Source organism: Otolemur garnettii, unplaced genomic scaffold (assembly GCF_000181295.1).
Source record: "Otolemur garnettii isolate 467f Iridium unplaced genomic scaffold, OtoGar3 scaffold00166, whole genome shotgun sequence".
NCBI lineage: Eukaryota > Metazoa > Chordata > Mammalia > Primates > Galagidae > Otolemur > Otolemur garnettii.
Genome location: NW_003852561.1, coordinates 274877 through 294352, shown reverse-complemented (window position 1 = coordinate 294352; position 19476 = coordinate 274877).

Genomic DNA, 19476 nt, shown 5'->3' with positions numbered 1-19476 from the left:
GTTCTTGTACATTATGTTTTATTTCTCAGTTTTTTCTGAATTTTTTAAGCTTCGCAGTTTGGGAAGATTCTACTGTCATCTCCCTCAGCCCAGCGAGTCTCTCTGCAGCCATGTCCAGTCTACTAATGAGCTTATCACAGGCATCCTTCACTTTTGCTACTCTGTTGTTTTGTTTTTGGAGGTTTTTTTGGTCTCTAGCATTCCTTTTTTATTCTTTTTTAGAATTTCCAGTAAGAAAAAACGTATTCTTTTTGCTTACGTTATTCATTGATTCTTACATGTTCTCTACTTTTTCCATTAAATCTCTTAGGACATTAGGCCAAATTATTTTAATTATCAGATCTTGGCAGATCTAAGAATGTTGATTTTTCAATTTATGACTTATTGTTTTTCATTTAATAAAATAAAAAAATTAATGAAATTAAAAAATTTTTAATTATTCTTACATGTCAGTCCAAAGACTGAAGACCGTTTTGTTGCTTTTCATGACACATTTTCAAAGTTATTTTATTAGCAGTTGCTCTAGTGATTATAATATGCATCTCAACTTACCACAGTTTGTTTTTGATTAATATTGACATAAATCTAGTAAAATATAGAAACACTGTACCAATATCATTTTATTTCATCCCTTCTCTTTGTGTTTACCATCCATATCTTTACAAGTTATAAGCCCCAAAATATATCTTTAATGTTATTTTAAGCAAACTGTCTTTTAAGTCAGTTAAGAGAAGGAAAAAGAAATATACACTATTTTACACACACAAATGATAGATAAGTAGATAGATAGTCTCTTTAATATTTACACATGTATTTGCCTTGTCAGTGTTCTTTGTGTATTTGGATTCAAGTTACTGTCTAGTGTCATTTCTTTTCCGTGTGAAAGAGTTTCTTTGTGTGTCATGTAAGACCAGTCTGCTAACAGTTAATTATCTTTATTTTTGAAGGAGAGTTGGCTGAATATAGAATTCTTAATGGACAGATTTATTTTCCAGAGCTTCTAATATGTCCTCCCACTATCTTCTGGCCTCCATTGTTTCTAAAAAGTAGTCAACTGTTAATCATATTGTTGTTGTCTTTTAAACCCTGTACATTTTTTCTTTTTTGAGACAGTGTCTCAAGCTGTCGCCATGGGTTGAGTGTCGTGGCAGCATTGCTCACAGCAACCTCAAACTCTTGGGCTTAAGCGATTCTCTTGCCTCAGCCTCCCATAGCTGGGACTACAGGCACCAGCTACAATGCCCACCTATTTTTTGGTTGTAGTTGTCATTGTTGTTTGGCAGGGCTGTGCTGGATTCGAACCCACCAGCTCCGGTGTATGGGGCCGATGCCCTAGCCATTTGATTTTTCCTTGTCTTTGATTTTTAACAGCTTGGCTATAATGTGTCATAATATTTATCCTTACTAGAATTCACTGAACTTGTTGCATATGCAAATTGATTTTTTTTTCAAATTTGTGAAGAATTTGGCTATTCTTCAAATATTTTTCTTTCCTTTTTATTTTTTCTTGTATTTCTGAGGCACACACTACACATATATTGGTATGTTTGATTCCACAGATCTCTAAAGCTCTGCTCATTTTTTCTCTTAATTTTTCTTTCTGATCTTCAGACTGAATCATTTCTATTGATCAGTCTTCAAATTTGATAAACTCTTCTTTTGTCAGCTCAGATCTCCTGTTTGTATCTCATTAGTAACATTTTCACTTCATTCACTCTATTTTTCAGTGACAGAATTCCTATTTAGTTCTTTTTTGCCATGTCTATATTTCTGTTGAGATCCTCTATTTTATGATTCATTGGAAATGTGACTATTGAAAGTAGGAGTACTGTTATACTTTTCTTTAACTCCTTGCACATATATAATAACAGCTTTGAAGTCTCTGTGGGCTAAGTCCAAGAGACAGCGTCAATTTATAGTTTTTATTATAGTGCATATTGGTCATATTTTCTATTTCTTTGCACAACTCATAGTTTTATTTAACTGAATATTTTAGATAATACATCATAGCACCTCTGGATTCTTATCCCTTTTCTCAGTGGTTGCTATCATTGCTGGGATTTGTTTCCTTGTTTTACGACCCTTCACTACTTTTTACTTCTTCTTTCTCCTCTACAATGTAAAACCACTGGTGTTTATACTCAATTTTTTACTTTTTTTTTTTTTTTTTAGTCTTCAGTTATTTTTAAGCCTGGCTTCCTAGAAGCTGTGCTGTGTAAAATAATTTAATGGTCAACCAATTATTGGTTAGCGGTATGCTCAAACACCTTGAGCTAGTAAGAGGTCCATCCTGTACCAATAGATCTATTTGTGGGTTTAGAGGAAGCCCTCAAACAGATTATGACAGCTGGGGGGAGAGGGGAAGGTGGGGAAGAGACAGCAGAGAGGCTAGAGCATGAGGTAGGACACATCGGCCTTGGGACTTGGTGAAAAAAATGGGCCCCTTTTCTGAAATCCAGGGGAACCATTGAAGGGGTTAAAAAAAGAGAGGTGGATTGGATTAGTTTCCCAAATTACCGCAAACTTGGTAGCCCAAGACAACAGAAATGTATTCTCTCACCGTTTGAGCAGCCAAAAGTCTAATAACAACAGGGTAGGTTTCTTCTGGAGGCTGTAAGGGCGAATCCATTCCATCTGCCTTCACATGGCCTCTGCCCCTCTTTGTATCTCTAGATGTCCAATTTCCCTCTCCTTTCTCTTAAAAGGACACTAGTTATTAGATTTAAAGTCCAACCTAATTTCAGCATGCTCCCATTTGGGATCCTCAGCGTAACTGCATCTCCAAAGACCATTATCGCAAAGAGGGTTGCATTCTAAAGTTTTATGTAGAATAATATCTTGTGGAGGACCACTCTTAACCCACCATAGGCAGATTTAGTGGATATGTAGGATCAAACCTGGAGGAAAAGGGTGACTAAGGGTGTTTCCCACAGAAATAGACATAAAAAGGACAAAAAGATACATCCCCAATATCCACCCATGGTATTATAATTTGTAAACGTAAAACCAGGAGACAATATAAATGCCAGGCTCTTGGGGACTTATCATAGACACTGCACAGCATCTGTGCATAGAATATTCTGCAAATGTTGAGAGCAGTAAGTAGATCGATACGCACTAGCATTAAAAGATGTCATCAGTGAACTACAGAGTAAAAAAATTCAAATGACAAACAGTGTATACAGTATGATCTAGTTAATGGTAAAACATAAAAAGTTGGAAGGATATTCAGAATCATGAATGGTGTTTATCTTGTGGTATTAAGTCTGGAGAAGGACTAACGTGGAAAAAACTTTTATTTTACGAATTTGCATATTTTTCAAATATTTAAAACTCCCATGTGTTATTTTTATAAATTAAAAAATAATATGCCCTTTAAAAAAATATTACATGCTTAGGAGGGGGAAAAAACCCAAATTAGCTAAGAAAAAGACAACATCTGACTTTGAAAAAAAATGAGGATCACAATGAAATTTAAAGATAAGAAGTTGAGGTACTACATTTTTAAAATATAATCATAATAGTGCTATATATTGAATAAATTCTTCCAGTGAAAGAAGTATTTCCAAGAATATGTTAACAACAGATTGATTTATAGCAAAGAATACATTGAACGTCTACCATTCACATTGCTGATTTAGCAGGGCTGGACAGCAGGTTTCAGCTTAGGGAAGTGATTACAACAGTCTTACAATTCTAGCCTGAATCACCATGACAACATGAACATATAATTATATACATGCATTGGAAGAAAACCAAAGAATGAGAAATACAAAAGCATGTGGGGATAATTTTTTTTTGATCCTCTGAAGAAAAACACAGAACAGAATTATTTTTTTAAATGTTCCTTACAAAAGAACACTATGTTTGTGAAAATAGTCAATTAAATGAATTTAAGTGTAACATAACTTAAACACTGTGACCATTTCCATCTTTCAGCCCTCTTGATTTACCAAGGCTTTCAATAGCACACTCAGGAGCATTCAAACAAAACTAAACAGCAATAAAGCTTTTCTAAGCTTCCTGTAATTTGAGTGACAATTTATATAATTACAAGTATTTGACAACTTTTTTTATCATTTCTAAATGATTATGAATATCTGCAAGTTTAGAAGATTATATTTTGAAATGCATTTATATACAACCCTGCCATAAAAAAAGCAAAATAAATTAAGCTATTACTATGTTTAGGCTGTTGGTTTATAGCGTGATATATATGAAATAAGAATTTTCAAATAAAGCTAAAAGAAGGGTTTAGTTACTGGATCTAAACACTAGTAGAAGCAGCCTGATTCTCTTTTGTTGGTGGTTCAGATCTCACTAAGTAGAATCATGTAATTAGCCTCATCCGCATGGAAAGCAGCGGAAGGAAGACCTTTAGCGCGTGTGTGCGAACACACACACACAGACACACACACACACACGTATATATAAGTACGAACATCCAGAATAACGGGAAAATAAATGACCAAATGCACCTGAAGTGTATATTCAAACCTGAGGGAGAGTAAGCAAATCTGCCAACCCCCAAGGACTATGGGGACCTTTTTTGCTAAACATTAAAAAAGTATTTAACAGTACTGTGTTGAACATTCAGGAAAGAGATGATCTCTTTTAACAAATGACTCATTAGCTACTTGGGAAGACAGGTGAGTAAGCAATCACTGCAGTGGGGCATCCATAGGGAGGAGAACCATGCATCCCACTCCCCACAATGACCCAATTTGTATCTGTTATTCTAGCACAATTTTTAAAATTAGTGTCAATAATTTCGATCTAAAATGCGTCCCCAGTTAGGCAATATATTATGAGATCACATTTATAGGGATACTATGGGAATTGTGGAAGGGCCCTTAACCCAGCACTGAGAGGTTTCCCTGGAGAAGATGCCACCTGAAGTGAGTCTTAAAAGATGAATGAGTCACCCAGGTGAAGAAGGGGGTGAAGGACCTCAAAGACATCCTTCTAATGGCACCTGTCTCTAGTACTTTCCTAATACAGGGGACTTTTCCTTTGCACTCAAAATTATATAATGTCACATATGTGGGGGATCCTGGTTCCTCAAACTTCCTTAGCAAACCTCTTGAATATTCTAAATTTCAGGAGCATAGCCTCAAACGATGCTGGGCACTTACTCATAATTTTATGTGTGTGTGTGTGTGTTTTTTTCTTCCAGGCATGAAACAGCATCCTGGTAACAGTAGGGACTACAGCCACAACTATGGTGTAGTTAGTACCTGTGACATTTATTAAGCCAGCAGAGGAGGGTGTCAATTACACAGCCCTACTCCTGGCACCATATGGGAAGGCATGTGACTCAGCAGGCCAGGTCCTTCTACGACAGTGATTTTCCAGCCATGTACATGGCCCACTGGTGTGCCATGAGAGGATTTTAGGTGTGCCACAATTAAAGGTCATTTGTGGAATTATTTTCCAGAGAACATCAAAGCACAGTAAGTATATTCTCTTTTACTCCTTCTTTTGATGAACATAATTTAAGTATGCGGTGAAAGTTTATAGGTTCAAGTGTGCTGTGAGATGAAAGAGGTCAGAAAACACTATTCTAGAAGGGTGATCGGGATGGTAGGATCGCAAGTCGTAATGAGCTACAGGTTATCTTCTTCACTGCCACTTGTTAAATTCTGCCTAGAGAAAAAGTTAATAAGGAATGAAACAGACCTGAGAGATGGACAGCGAGTCCTGAAGACTTCCTTTGAATCCCTAGCTGCAACAATGCCTATTCTCCCCGCGTACAGGCCATTTTACAATGCCAGCTTTTTTTATTTCTCTGTGACTATGTAGCAGTAAGGGGGTACGGGGGTGGGGGTGGGTGGAGAAGGAAGATTAGACACTAGTTCCGCCTGGTGACCTCAGTTAAAACTGATAATTCACCTCAGGAATTATCCTAGGAGGAGCAAATAAATGTCAGTGTTTCAAGGTTCTGAACCCTCCCTCTCTTCTTCAAGAAAGAAAACAGTGTGGGAAAGAAGAGTGTGACTTTTGTGGCCCAGTGGGTGTCACAGGGGAACACTGAAGTTGTTTTTAGGTTCTTGTTAATCTATACGAAGAGTGGCAGGACTGGCTGCTCCCTGGACTGGTGGCCAGTTTGGTATGACTGGTCCAAGTCCTGATCATTCTGTGGGCCTTGCTGCTGCTGAAGCTGTAGGTTTTCTCCCGGCAGTGAGTTCTGGTCATCTCCCATTGCTGAACTGAGTCCCATCCCAGCTCTCCACTGGGTCTTCCCTAAGGTATCCTGACACTCATACTTCGACTCTGGTCCAAGCACCCCCTCTGCAGTCCTTTGCTGTGGACTTGGTCCCCTTGTGGTGGAATAAACCCACCAGCAGCAGCCTGAGCCGCCTTCCCCTCCCTCCAGAGAACACATTTTGATTGAACTTCTGGATTCTTGCCACACTCCACAGAATCTAAGAGAGATTCAAGGCACCTAAACTCAAATCCTATCTCTGCCCACCCATGATGAGCCACCATGGGGACTTTGCTATGGCTGTGCAGAGTGCTGGTCATCTCCTTCCAGACTGCAATGAAACCCAGAGCAGGGGTCCTCATGTCTGTGACCCCTTCCCTCCGAGACTTCAGCCTAGAGAGTTGTGCACATCTCACACTGGGCTTTCCCATGCTCAGTCCACCAGGGTGGAAAAGCTTTTCCCTTTTTCCTTCCTGTTTTGCAAAGAACTTTCATATCTAAAAGTCTATGATCAAAAACACAAAGCAAAACAAAACTCCAAGACTAGGTTCACCAAGCTTGCCTCTTCATTTCTTAAAGGGAGAGATAAAGGAATTTACAAAATCCTTTTCTGTGCCAACCTAGTCTCACTTTCAAGCTCGCTCGTTATCTTGCTGTATGCTTGAAAATTCTGTTTTAGTAACAGTTGACTATTAATCCTTTCTTTCTCTTTACACTCCTGCAATTGCTATCCTAATTTAAACCTCTCCCCTGCCTCACCCCTCAAAATGTGAGTGATGTGCATGGTAATTCATTTTTAAAATCCTTACCCTAGACTAATGGTTCTCCAAGCATGAATCCCAGATTAGCAGCTGTTAGAAACGCACGTTCTTGAACCTTACCCTAGACCAAATGAATCAGAAACTACAGGAATGGGGCCCCCAAATCTGCATTTTAATGAGCCCCCTAAGTGTTTCTGATGCATGCTAAAGTTTAAGGAAATCTTATGTATATTTATATTAAAAGAATCTCCTTCAAAACGGTCAAAGCATATACGGTGTGTCTTTCACGGCTCATGCCAATCTTGAAGAGCTCACAATATCATTTTGGAAAGGTCACCGTGGGAAGCCTCAAGGCGTCCTTTCAGAGGAGTAATCACAAGCAAATGGGGGAGGAATACAAGAGACAGTCATCTTTGGACATCTTAGACATAAAATACCTGGGAGACAGTAAAACCTAAAGCTCTCAAATTCTCCATCGTGGCTTCAGGTATCTGGTTGGACATTACCCCGCTACCAGGCATCTCTCGGGCCCAGCCGTTTGCCAGGTATTTTTGGCATCCAGACCTTGTGCTTATTTTCTTTTTTACATCTCTTCCTTCCCCAAAGATTTAAGATTCTGTGTGCTCTCAAACCTTAACTACTAAGAAGAAGGGTACTTTCTAGCCCCAAATTTGCAGGTTGTAAAGGCATGTGCGATACCCAGTTGGCTGAGACATGTAGCACCCAAACACGTAGTTTAGGAAGCCCTGAAGGGGGAAAGCTGTAGCAGGCACGCGGAGCCATAACGCCCATCTGATTCTGGGCTTTTTACTTTCTCCTCGTGATTAGGAGTACTTCAGCCTCGGTTGCACACGCCACAGAAACCACATGTAGCTAACTTAAGCAGAAAGGTGCAACATCAGAATGTTGATTCAGAGAATTGGAGAAAGGGCTGGAGAAGAAATCCGAGTAGAAACAGAAGCAAAGGTAACCGCAGGGATCTGAGCAGCAGGAACTGAGGGCTGTCTCCTCAGGAAATACCCAGCAACTGGAGCCTGAGGTGAAAAGCGTGCTTTCACCTTCTTGTAATTCCATTGGTAGAAGCCGGGTTTTAAGCAGGGACTGGAAGAAGAGGGCGGTGTCCCTTCCCGACTGTGCAGCCATTGGTCACTGGCCGTTGCTGGGCAGGGCAGGGGAAGGAACGCCCCCAGCAGCAGTTCTCAACCTGTGGGTCGCGACCCCTCTGTAACACTGAAAATACATCGCGGCACTAGGAAGAGAATCACTGAGAATCACTGCAGGGCACTGGGCGGAAAAACCACCTGGGTGCAAAAAGAGACCCATCAGCAGACGCCGGTCAGTTAAGGTTTAAAGAAACCGGTCAGTGTAACCCAGCTAGGTTGGCCGGACCCATCCCTGCTGGCCAGCAAGGGCTGGGCAGCAGGACCAGGCCTAGAGGCCGGGAGAGTGGTGCTGTGCCAGTGGCCCGAGGAGTTAGTTGCCGGCCATGGTAACGGAGAATTTTCTAGCCTCTAATACAAACTATCGCTCTATCACGACTGCCTGCCTGTGATCCCTGAATTCATTCTTCAGTTCTGAGACCAAGAACCCAGCAAAGAGAAGAGAAATCCGTTCCCGCTCTCAGGGAAGAGGGTTGCAGAGAGAGGCCCTGATAAGCCCGCTTGATCTGGGGATAGTCTCAAGAGCCTCTCAAAGTTGCTGTCACCTAAAAAGGAGAAATGGAGGCTCAGCGCCTTAGCTCAGCTGCTGGGCCACGAGCCACATACACCGGAGCTGACGGGCTCGAACCCCTCCTGGACCTGCCAAACAACAGCCACAACTACAACAAAAAATAGCCGGGCATTGTGGCGGGCACCTCTGGTCCCAGCTACTCGGCTGAGGCAAGAGAATCGCCTAAGCCCAAGAGTTGGAGGTTGCTGTGAGCTGCGACGCCACAGCACTCTACCAAGGATGATATAGTGAGACTCTGTCTCAAAAAAAGAGAGAGAGAGAAATGGATATTTGGTGAACAGGAAACATCCTTCACAATGTTATCAATAAGCAAGTAACATATTAGCTGAAGTCCAGAGAAGACGTTACTGCTTCAAATCCCACCAGTAAATGTCCAAGTAAAACCAGCTTCTGCCTCATACATCAAACCTCTTCCTTTTTCACAGCACTTATCTGATCTCCTGAATTTAACACAGAAGGGTACTGAGCTCTCCATTAAGGTAATAGTAGAATGATTTTGAAGTATTTCTATTTCTACTGTCTATAAGACTTGGCGTGATCTGTTTTGTTTTTTTTTTAGGAATTATTTTTCACTTTTATTTATATATATTAGTCGTCTTTTTTTTAGACTTTGGTAAAAATATAACAAGGAAAAAAATTTGTTTGCTATTTGTATTTTGTCTTGTGTATTCTGTAACAAACAAGTAGTAAATGATTATGTATTTAAAAAAAAAGAAAATAGTGACTAATTCTCATATAATTTTGACCAAAGTACATTACTTAAACATTAATTTTTAATTCAACATATTAATATGTTGTTTATCATATTGCATCCTCATTTACAAGTGAAATATGTTTGTACTTTCCCTTTTATAATAATATATTTTCTCCAATTTTAATATCAAGTATATCCAGATTAAGTAAAATGATTTTGAAGTATTTCTTTTTCTATTGTCTATAATATTTGGCATGATCTGTTTTTTTGAAATTATCTTTTACTTTTATTTATAAATATTCGTTGTCTTTTTTTTTTTTTGAGACTTTGGAAAAAACAAAATAAGAAGAAGTTAACTGGTCAAAGTGTTCTATAATAGACATACTTCTATCTGACAATGTAAATGTTACTTTCTTTGCATTATTACTATTATTATTGCTTAATAATTCATTGTAGCAATAGTCTGATTTCTTTTCTGAATGTATTTATCTTCTTTCGTTCTTTATGAAGTTTTTGTTCTCAGTCCTTATGTTAAATATTATTATTGTCATTAAATTTAGCCTTTTAATTCCGTGAAGGCAAAAGTGGAAACCTAATATACACATGTATATGTAAGAAAAATAAAATAAAATAAATAAATAGAAAAAAAAAAGCTCGAAAGCTGTAGTGGTGGCAGAGTGGCCCTACTGGTACATTCCTCTTGCCACTGTCCTCATCTTTTTTTGGTTCTGTGACACCTCAGAAAATGCAATGAGATTAAAATAGTTTTAGATTTGCCAGGAACTAGCCACAGAACGTTGAACAGGTTACTTAATATCTTCAGGCTTCAGTTTTCTCATCTATAAAACAAATGGGTTGGATCCTATCTCTAAGATCCTATCTCCACCATCTTTATTTTTGAGACAGAGTCTCACTATGTTGCCCTGGGTAGAGTACTGTGGTGTCACAGCTCACAGCAACCTCAGACTCTTGGGCTTAAGTGATTCTCTCGCTCAACCTCCCAAGCACCTGGGACTACTCCCCACAATGCCGGGCTATATTTTGTTGCAGTTGTCATTGTTGCTTAGCTGGCCCGGGCTGGGTTCAAACCCGCCAGCCTTGGTGCATGTGGCTGATACCTTAACCATTCTGCTACAAGTGCCAAGCTCTATCTCCACCATCTTAGATAATTAAAATAAAAATAAGATCTACTTACTTGTAAAGGAATGTTCTCTAAATATGAAAATTCCTAGATAGCTGATGTTATATCCTCTTGTTCATTATAACTTCTCCAGTGCATGTGAAATGACCCCCCCCACACACACACACACACAAAAGCTTGTCTTTTACCATCTTTTTCAGAATTTGTAATCAAACAACAGGAGATTGAATTTCTTCAGGCATATAAAAGGATCCTTCTAGGTATAATATTTAAATTAAATCTACATATGTGTTTATAAATGTAAAATAGAAGTGTTTTAATATTAAGAATAAATAGCTTTATACCCATCTCTGATTTTTTAATTCACCAAAGGATGTCACAGAGAAGTATAAATTTTTAAACTATAAATGCATCTACCTTTCATGGCACGACGTTAATCTAGCCCTTTATGTGAAACAATACTACTAATTCCCATTAAAGCTTTCATGAATAAAAAGCTATTTTGTGGACACAGAAATCTACTTTTCCTAAATCTCATTTCTTTTTATCTTTGCCACCACCATTCTGCTCTTTCTTTGTGCAAAAGAGTAAATCCTTTCAGAGCCAACAGGCTCAAATACCATAGCGACTGAGATTACCAATACTGACATCCCAGCTGAATAAACAGTAAGGAACATTTCTTCTCACCTTTCACCTTGAAATAATCACAGCAGTGGAAGTACAGGCTCCTTGGTGACAAGTGACAGGAAAATTGTTCCTCACAATTTAGCCTTGGAAATTGACTTCAGTAATGGTGTATAAAGTTACTCTTTTAAAAATAAATTTTTCCAGGAGTAACATCAAATTTAAAGAGAAAAACTTGTATAAAAAAACACAAACTTACTTTTTCATTTATTTTCAAGTGTCTCAAATCTGCTCCTCCATTTTGTACTTGCTGAAAACATTTTCACTTATTATTAATTTGATATTTTTAAAGCATTGGCAAAAAACTTCCTTCATCCTATCATTAATAAGCTATTTGAGAGGCACAGATCAACTCTTTCATTGCTAATGACTCTCATCTCATAACCCCTGTATAGTAGTGCTACATCTTAAATGTTCCCTCCAAAACGTTAATTAAAAGTTTTACTTTAACTGCCACTGCAATGGTATTAAGAGGTGGAACCATTGAGAACCATTGATTAGGTGATCCATTAAGGGATTGATGGAAGTAGGTTGTTATAAAGCAAGTTCAGCCTCTCTTGCTCATTTGTTCATGCCCTTCTGCCTCTGCCACGAGATGACACAATGTGAAAGCCCTCACCAGACAGCACCACGCTCTTGGACTTCCCAGCCTCCAGAACCATAAGCTAAATAAATTGGTCTGTGGTGTTCTGTTACTGCAACACATATGAACTGAAACAAGTAGTGTACATTGGTTCAGAAGACACACAGAAGGTTTTTTTTACTCATCATAATAACTTTAAATTCATTGATAAATGCAAGGAGATATGTAGGCATAAGCCAATGCCCTTCTGGCAGCAAAGACCTAAATGTGGTGAAACAGTCTTCCAAACTCATTATTTTCTCCCTTATCTTCCAATATCCTCATCTTTCCATATAGGTATTATCAACAACCTTCATAACGCCAAATGATAAAACTTTATATCACATACACCTCTTCTCTCAGCCCTTATGTTAACTCATCACTGAGTCTCATAGTGTCTACCTCAAATGTGCCCTCTGGTCTGTAACCCATCTCTGCTACCTTTCATACAGATCCATCATCTTGTGTGAATGGCTATAATGGTCTCCACTCTTTAATCTCCTTGACCTTGTTTTTCTCATTCCATTCACTTAACACTGCTACCTGCTTTTATCCCAAAACATAGTGATGATTATGACAGCCTCCAACTTACCAGGCCTTATGTAGAGAAACTAGCCACTGATACAATGAGGCAAAAGAGATGGAAGGAAGCAGGGAAAAAAATACCCCAATCTCTCTCTCCTCCCACCCTCTGACCAGCTTCCTGGTATTATCTTCCATTGGCTGAATCCTCATGGAAGACAAACAGGATCCTGGGTGCTGAATGTTATAAAGAACAGACCCTAAGGGTACATAGCAGGGCAGAACTGGGAAGAGAATGGATCTGGAGGAGGGGTGGATACGGAGAATAACCTACGCTTCCCTACCTCTTCTTCATCTGCCAGATGTCCACTCAACCTGCAAGATCCAACTCAAAATATACCTTCCCAGGTTCCTCAAATAACTAAAAATAAACCTACCATACAACCCAGAAATCTCACTTCTGGGTATTTATCCAAAGGAAAATTAATCAGTATATCAAAGACATATCTGTGCCCCCAAAATTTACTACAACATTATAGCTGTATATACTACAACAATAACCAAAAGCATGGATCAACCTAGTGTCCATCAACAGAAGAATGGATAAAGAAAATGTGTGGTGTATATATATGCTATAGAATATTATCCAGACATAAAAAAGGATAAAACCTTGTCATTTGAGGCAACACAGTTGAGCCTGGAAGACGTGGTAAGCAAAGTAAGTAACTCACAGAAAGACGACCACATGTTCTCACTCATGTATGAGAGTTAGAAGAACATCTGACCTCATGGAAGTAGGGGTAGAATTTTAGGTATTAGAGGCTGGCAAGGCAGGGGGTGGGGAGGATGAATAGAGGTTGATTAATAGATTCAAAAATCACAGCTGATTGGAGGAGTGAGTTCTTGTGTTCTGTGGCACTATAGGGTGAATATGACTATAATATATGTTGTATTTTCAAAAAGTGAGAAGACGGAATGTTGACTGTTCACAACACAAATAAATAATGCATATTTGAGGTAATCAATACAGTAATTACCCTGATTTGAGCATTGCACTTTATATATGTATACACATCATTACATGTCACATGCATATTGAAATATCACCCTGTATCCCATAAGTATATGCAATTACTATGTGCCAACTAAAAATGAAAAGAAAAAGGTTACCTTCCCAGGCAGAGTGACTCTCTTCTCTTGTTATTTGTTTCATATGTATGTCTATATATCACTTACAACTTAATTTAAATGTCTTAGCATACTGATGGCCTGTGTGTGAGTGTGTGTGTGTGTATCGAATGAATTGAGAGACAAACAAGGGCTCTCGTAATATTTGGCATGAAAAGAAATAATAATAAAAATTAAGTGCCATATATTTAAATCCACAGACTCTTTCTGATACCACACTGCAATCTCCTGTGTCCACACTGCCTTAAAGAAGCATGTGGGATTAACACACACAAATCCAGAGAGAGAGCTCTTTAGTGAATTACCTAGTAGACCAGCCAACTTCACACACCCCAGTTATATGGACTCCCCTAGCTCCCTGGAGTGACTGGGCCTCACAGTTGCTCATGGCATCTGTGTAACCTTTGAACACACTAACATTCATTTCACTCTGTGGCATTAAGATAAATTTTCAACATTTAATACTCACACAGGATGACTTCAACATTCCCACCTGACTTGTAAGGAAGGTAGCATCACATCTGTTCACGTAAACTTGATGCATCATTTTCTCTAAGAAGTATTCTAACAATCTCTTTAGATCTTGTCTCCATATTTGAATGAGGTTGTATACCAGATGAAAAATGTCTGGTAAGGCACATACACAAGATGGAATAATATGCAGCCACTAAGTGACGACATGAGCAAATGCTTATGACAGTTTTATTTATTTTTTTTGAGACAGAGCCCCAAGCTGTTGCCCTGGGTAGAGTGCTGTGGCATCACAGCTTACAGCAACCTCCAACTCCTGGGCTTAAGCAATTCTCTTGCCTCAGTCTCCCAAGTAGATGGGACTACAGGCGCCCACCACAATGCCTGGCTACTTTTTGGATGTAGTTGTCATTGTTGTTTGGCAGCCCAGGGCTGGATTTGAACCCACCAGCTCTGATGTATGTAGTTGGTGCCTTGGCTGCTTGAGCTACAGGTACCAAGCCTATGATAAAGTTTTAAATGAAAAAAGGAAGCTTCAAAATTGAATATAATATGAGATTTCAATCAGGTAAACTAAAACATACTTTAAATGCAACAAAATAATTCATATTAACAGTAGTTATTTCTGATGGTGGGATGGAGTACGACTTTCTTTTGCCTGTACTTTTCTGTGTTTGTTATGGCTTTTTTAAGAGACATCTTTAGAATTTTTAAATTAGTCAATTTATTCTGTGAGTCGGCCTCACTGGACTGCCAAGGAGCAGTCAGTCAACAGACCACTGTGAATTCTGACAGTTTCATGTCATCACAGAGTTTCTTAGGATCAATTTCCATCTCATGGTTTCTAAAAATATTCTGTTCTTAATTCAAGAATAATGGAAAATCTATTTTTAAAGCTAAGAGTGTTTTGGTGAGTTTTTTTGTTTGTTTGTTTTTGCTTTGTTTTGGTGAGGTCTTGATACTGCTTCTTAATTCTGTGTCATACCCATCCCGAGGGAAGAGCAACCATCCAACCCTAGCTCCCGCTAACCTTCTGTCTCACTGTGCTCTAGTTAATAAAGTTCCATGTATTTCCCAACAGGGGACGAGTTAACAATGCTGATCCTGCTATTCATGTATATTGGAGATGAACAACTAAATAAATGGATGCAGGTATTGAGATGGGAGAAAAAGCTAAGGAACATTTGTGAAAGTAACAGGACAGAGATACAGACCCATTAAAAGACAGATTTCATCTTAAATTGATAAAAGGCCTACCCTGCCCTTACGTCCCACCACCACGTCAGCAGGGTTCTGGTGTAATAGCTGTGGATAATCTGAAAAGAGCTGCAAGTCACAGACTGGCCAAATTAACAAAAACCACACACTAAAGGCTTCTGCACCTCAGCTCCTATCACCCAATACATTGTATCCAGCTTTCAACAAACAAGGAAAAAAACATGCTAAAAAGTAAGTAAAAATATAGTCAAGACAAAGCACGAATCCAAACCAGACTCAGATATGACACAGATTTGGGGGTTATCAAATAGGAAATTTAAAACAACTATGATTAATATGTAAAGAGCTCCAGTGAAAAAATTCAAATAATGTAAAAACATATGACTAATCTAAGTAGCAAAATGAAAATTCTAAGAAAGAATCAAAAGGAATGCAAAAAAACAAAAAAGAAGACTAACAAAACACCAAGGCTCGCTGCTGTGTGAAGGAAGCCAGTTTAAAAGGCCGCAGACTGTAAGATTTCCATTACATTACAATTGGGGAAAGGAAAAATCATAGAGACCATAAAGATTCATAGTTGCCAGGAACTTACAGTGAGTGGGAAAATGAAAAATGTGATTTTTAGTGCAGGCGATTTTTAGGGCAGTGAAAATTCTATGTGACTGTAATGGTAGACACATGACATTACACATTTGTCACAACCTATAAGAGCTTAGCCAAACAAGTGACTTTAATGCATTTGAGTTGTTTTTTTTGGTTTTTGTTTGTTTGTTTGTTTTTTTATCATTGGGGATTCATCGTGGGTATAGAGAACCAGGTTATATTGATTATATTTGTTAGTTAGAAAGTCCCTCTTATTATTGTGTCCCACCTCAAAAAGGTGTGCCGCAAATGCTTTTGAGTTTAAATGTCATTTAATAGATTAGAAGTTTCTATAAAGGATTTCTGACTATGACAAAATAATCTAATTGTTATTATAAATGTATGAAAAATCTCACTAAAGGGAGGGGGGAAGGAGTGGGGAATGTTCTGACCTAAGTACCTTTGGAAATGAATGGCATCTATGGGGCTAAAGGCAAAAGAACTGCACATAAGCACCGTGCTTTAGCTAATAAAGTTATTCCCAAGGGATACGAGTGAATGATGCTGATACTATTAGTCATGTATATTGGAACCTAACAATGGCATAAATGGATGCAGGTATTAGGAACCAGATTGCTCACTGCTATAGTGGGAGATTACAGGTAAACCACGGGAGGAGGCAAGAATAAAATCCATATGGTAACAGGTCATAATTGGAGATCTAAGTTGGAACTCATGTTTAGCTTAATATCAATACAGATATAAGTATGGGTATCTTTATAGACAAATGTACACACTGAGTTAGTATGTACACATAGATCTTCTTGCTGAGAAGACCTAAAAGAAATGACACCATCGTAACATGAACACACCTAGCACTCCTAGATGTTGGTTTCTTTTTTTTTTTTTTTTTTTTTTTTGAGACAGAGCCTCAAGCTGTCCCCCTGGGCAGAGTGCCGTGGCATTACAGCTCACAGTAACCTCCACTCCTGGGCTCAAGCGAGTCTCCTGCCTTCGCCTCCCAAGTAGCTGGGACCACAGGCGCCCGCCACAACGCCCGGCCATTTTTTTTTGGTTGCAGCCGTCATTGTTGTTTGGCGGGTCCGGGCTGGGGATTCGAACCAGCCACCTTAGGTGTACGTGGCTGGCGCCTTAGCCAGTTGAGCTATAGGCGCCAATCCTAGATGTTGGTTTCTAATGCCATTCTCCAAATTAAAAGATCTAAGGATTCTTGGAGAAATGCCTGATTCTCTGACTAAGGCAGTAAATGTGCAAGAGAAGCCTGGAGTATCTTATAGTGCTAAGGAAGCATTCGAAGAAAAACTAAAAACAAAACAAAAAAAATCCTACACTGATGAAGAAAGGAACACAAGGGCCAAGTGAAAGATGGAATAATGTTAGCAATGAAATAACTAAAGAAATATTGGATTATTACAAAAGCATAAAATAAATACAGTAGAACTTCCATAATTGACCACCTCCCTACACCGACCACATCAAGTTGACCTAATTTTTGTAGACTGGACATGCACCTCGTGCATGGACAGTAGGCCTAGTTTCTTATATTGTATGTCCACCTCTGTGTGTTGACCAGTTTGTTACAGTGTCCCAGGTGGTCAACTTACAGAAGTTCTAGTGTATGTGGTATCTGATATATTTAAATGCAAATAGTAAGCAAATAGGAAAGATAAGACAAGTCTCCTGTGCTAAAGAATTTCAAATAATTTAATATAGAAACTATACCCTCAGGGACGGGAATGAACTCCCCACTCCTTAAGAGCACCATCTACAAACTGACTTCTTTCCAAAGAATCCACATGAAAAGTGGGAGACAAAGAATGACTTTACAGTAAAGAAACCAGGTGACCAAAGTCAGTCTCTGTAGGGATAAGTCATATAGATAGTATGTACCCTTGACATGATGGAAATGGCTCTTTACTGCTGGTACCTTCTAAAAATTCGTAAGTTGGCTTGGTGCCTGTAGCTCAGCAGCTAGGGTGCCACCACATGCACCAAGGCCAGCAGGTTCAAACCCAGCCTGGGGCCTGCCAAAGAACAATGACAACTGCAACAAAAACATAGCCGGGCATTGTGGTGGGCACCTGTAGTCCCAGCTGCTTGGGAGGCTGAGGCAAGAGAATCACTTAAGCCTAAAAATTTGAGGTTGCTGTGACCTGTGATGCCACATCACTCAACCAAGCACAACATAGTGAGCCTCTGTCTCAAAAAATAAATAAATAAAAACTCATAACTTCAGTTTAATTATGAGAAAAATAATAGGGAAAGTCCAGTGGAAGGCAACCTATTAAATATCTGACCAGTACTTCTCAAAACTGTCAAGTAAGTTGAATAATGGGCAACCGAATAATGTCAGGTGCTAATCCCTGGAATTTGTGAATGTTACCTTATTTGGGAAAAAAGTCTTTGATCTTGAGATAAGAAGATTATCTTGGATTATCTAAGTGGGCCCTAAAAGCCATCACAGGTGTCTTTCTTATATAGAGGCAGAGGGTGATTTAACGCAATGACGTGTAGGAGGAGACCAAGGGAAGACAGAGCAGAGATTGGAGTGATGCAGCCCCCAGCCCGGGAGTCCCAGACCAGCCACCAGAAGCTGGAAGAAGCAACAGACAAATCCCCCTTCAATCCACTGACCATGTGGTGCTGTAGAATTGTAAACTTCTGGCCGCCAGAACTGTGAGAGAACGAATTTCTATTGTTTTAAGCTATTAAGCCTGTGGTCATTAGTAACAGCAGCCACAGGAAACAAATATACTCATTGCAAATAAGAAAAGCAAGATAAAGGGTCATAACCAAGAAGAATCTGAGGAGACATAACCCAGTATCCTGGATGAGATGCTGGCATGGAAGTATAAGATAAAAACCAAGAAAATCTGAGTAAGTATGGACTTTAATAATACTGTGTCAATATTGGTTCATTAATCGTATCATACCACACTGACATCAGATATTAATAATAGGAGGAAACTGAGTGTGGGATATATGAAAACTATATATGCTGTCTTTTCAATTTTTCTGCTAAACAACAACAACAAAAAAGCCCAGTGTTGTGGCGGGCGCCTGTAGTCCCAGCTACTTGGGAGGCTGAGGTAAGAGAGTCGCTTAAGCCCAAGAGTTTGAGGTTGCTGTGAGCCATGACACCACAGTACTCTGCCCGAGAGTTTGAGGTTGCTGTGAGCTATGACGGTACTCTACCAAAGTACTTTACCAAAGGTGACATAGTAAGACTTTGTTTCAAAAAAATAAAATAAAATAGAGTGGTGCCTGTGGCTCAAAGGAGTAGGGCGCTGACCCTAGATGCTGGAGGTAGTGGGTTCAAACCCAGCCCCGTCCGAATACTCCAAAAAAATGAACAAAAATAATAAAATAAAACATATTTTTAAAATGTTAAGTATTAGTAAATAACAGTCCAGAAACAAGACCCATGTGATTATAACAAATGCTAGTTATGAAGGTTGAAAGATGGAATGGTGTGGAGTTAGGACACAGTTAACCGTTAATTTGTTTACATAGGAAAATGTTTTAATATGTTCATTAAAAGTTTAAGTAAATAACAGAAATATCTAATCTGGCAAAAATCAGGATATAAATAACAGAAATATCTAATCTGGTAAAAATCAGGATAAAAGTACATAA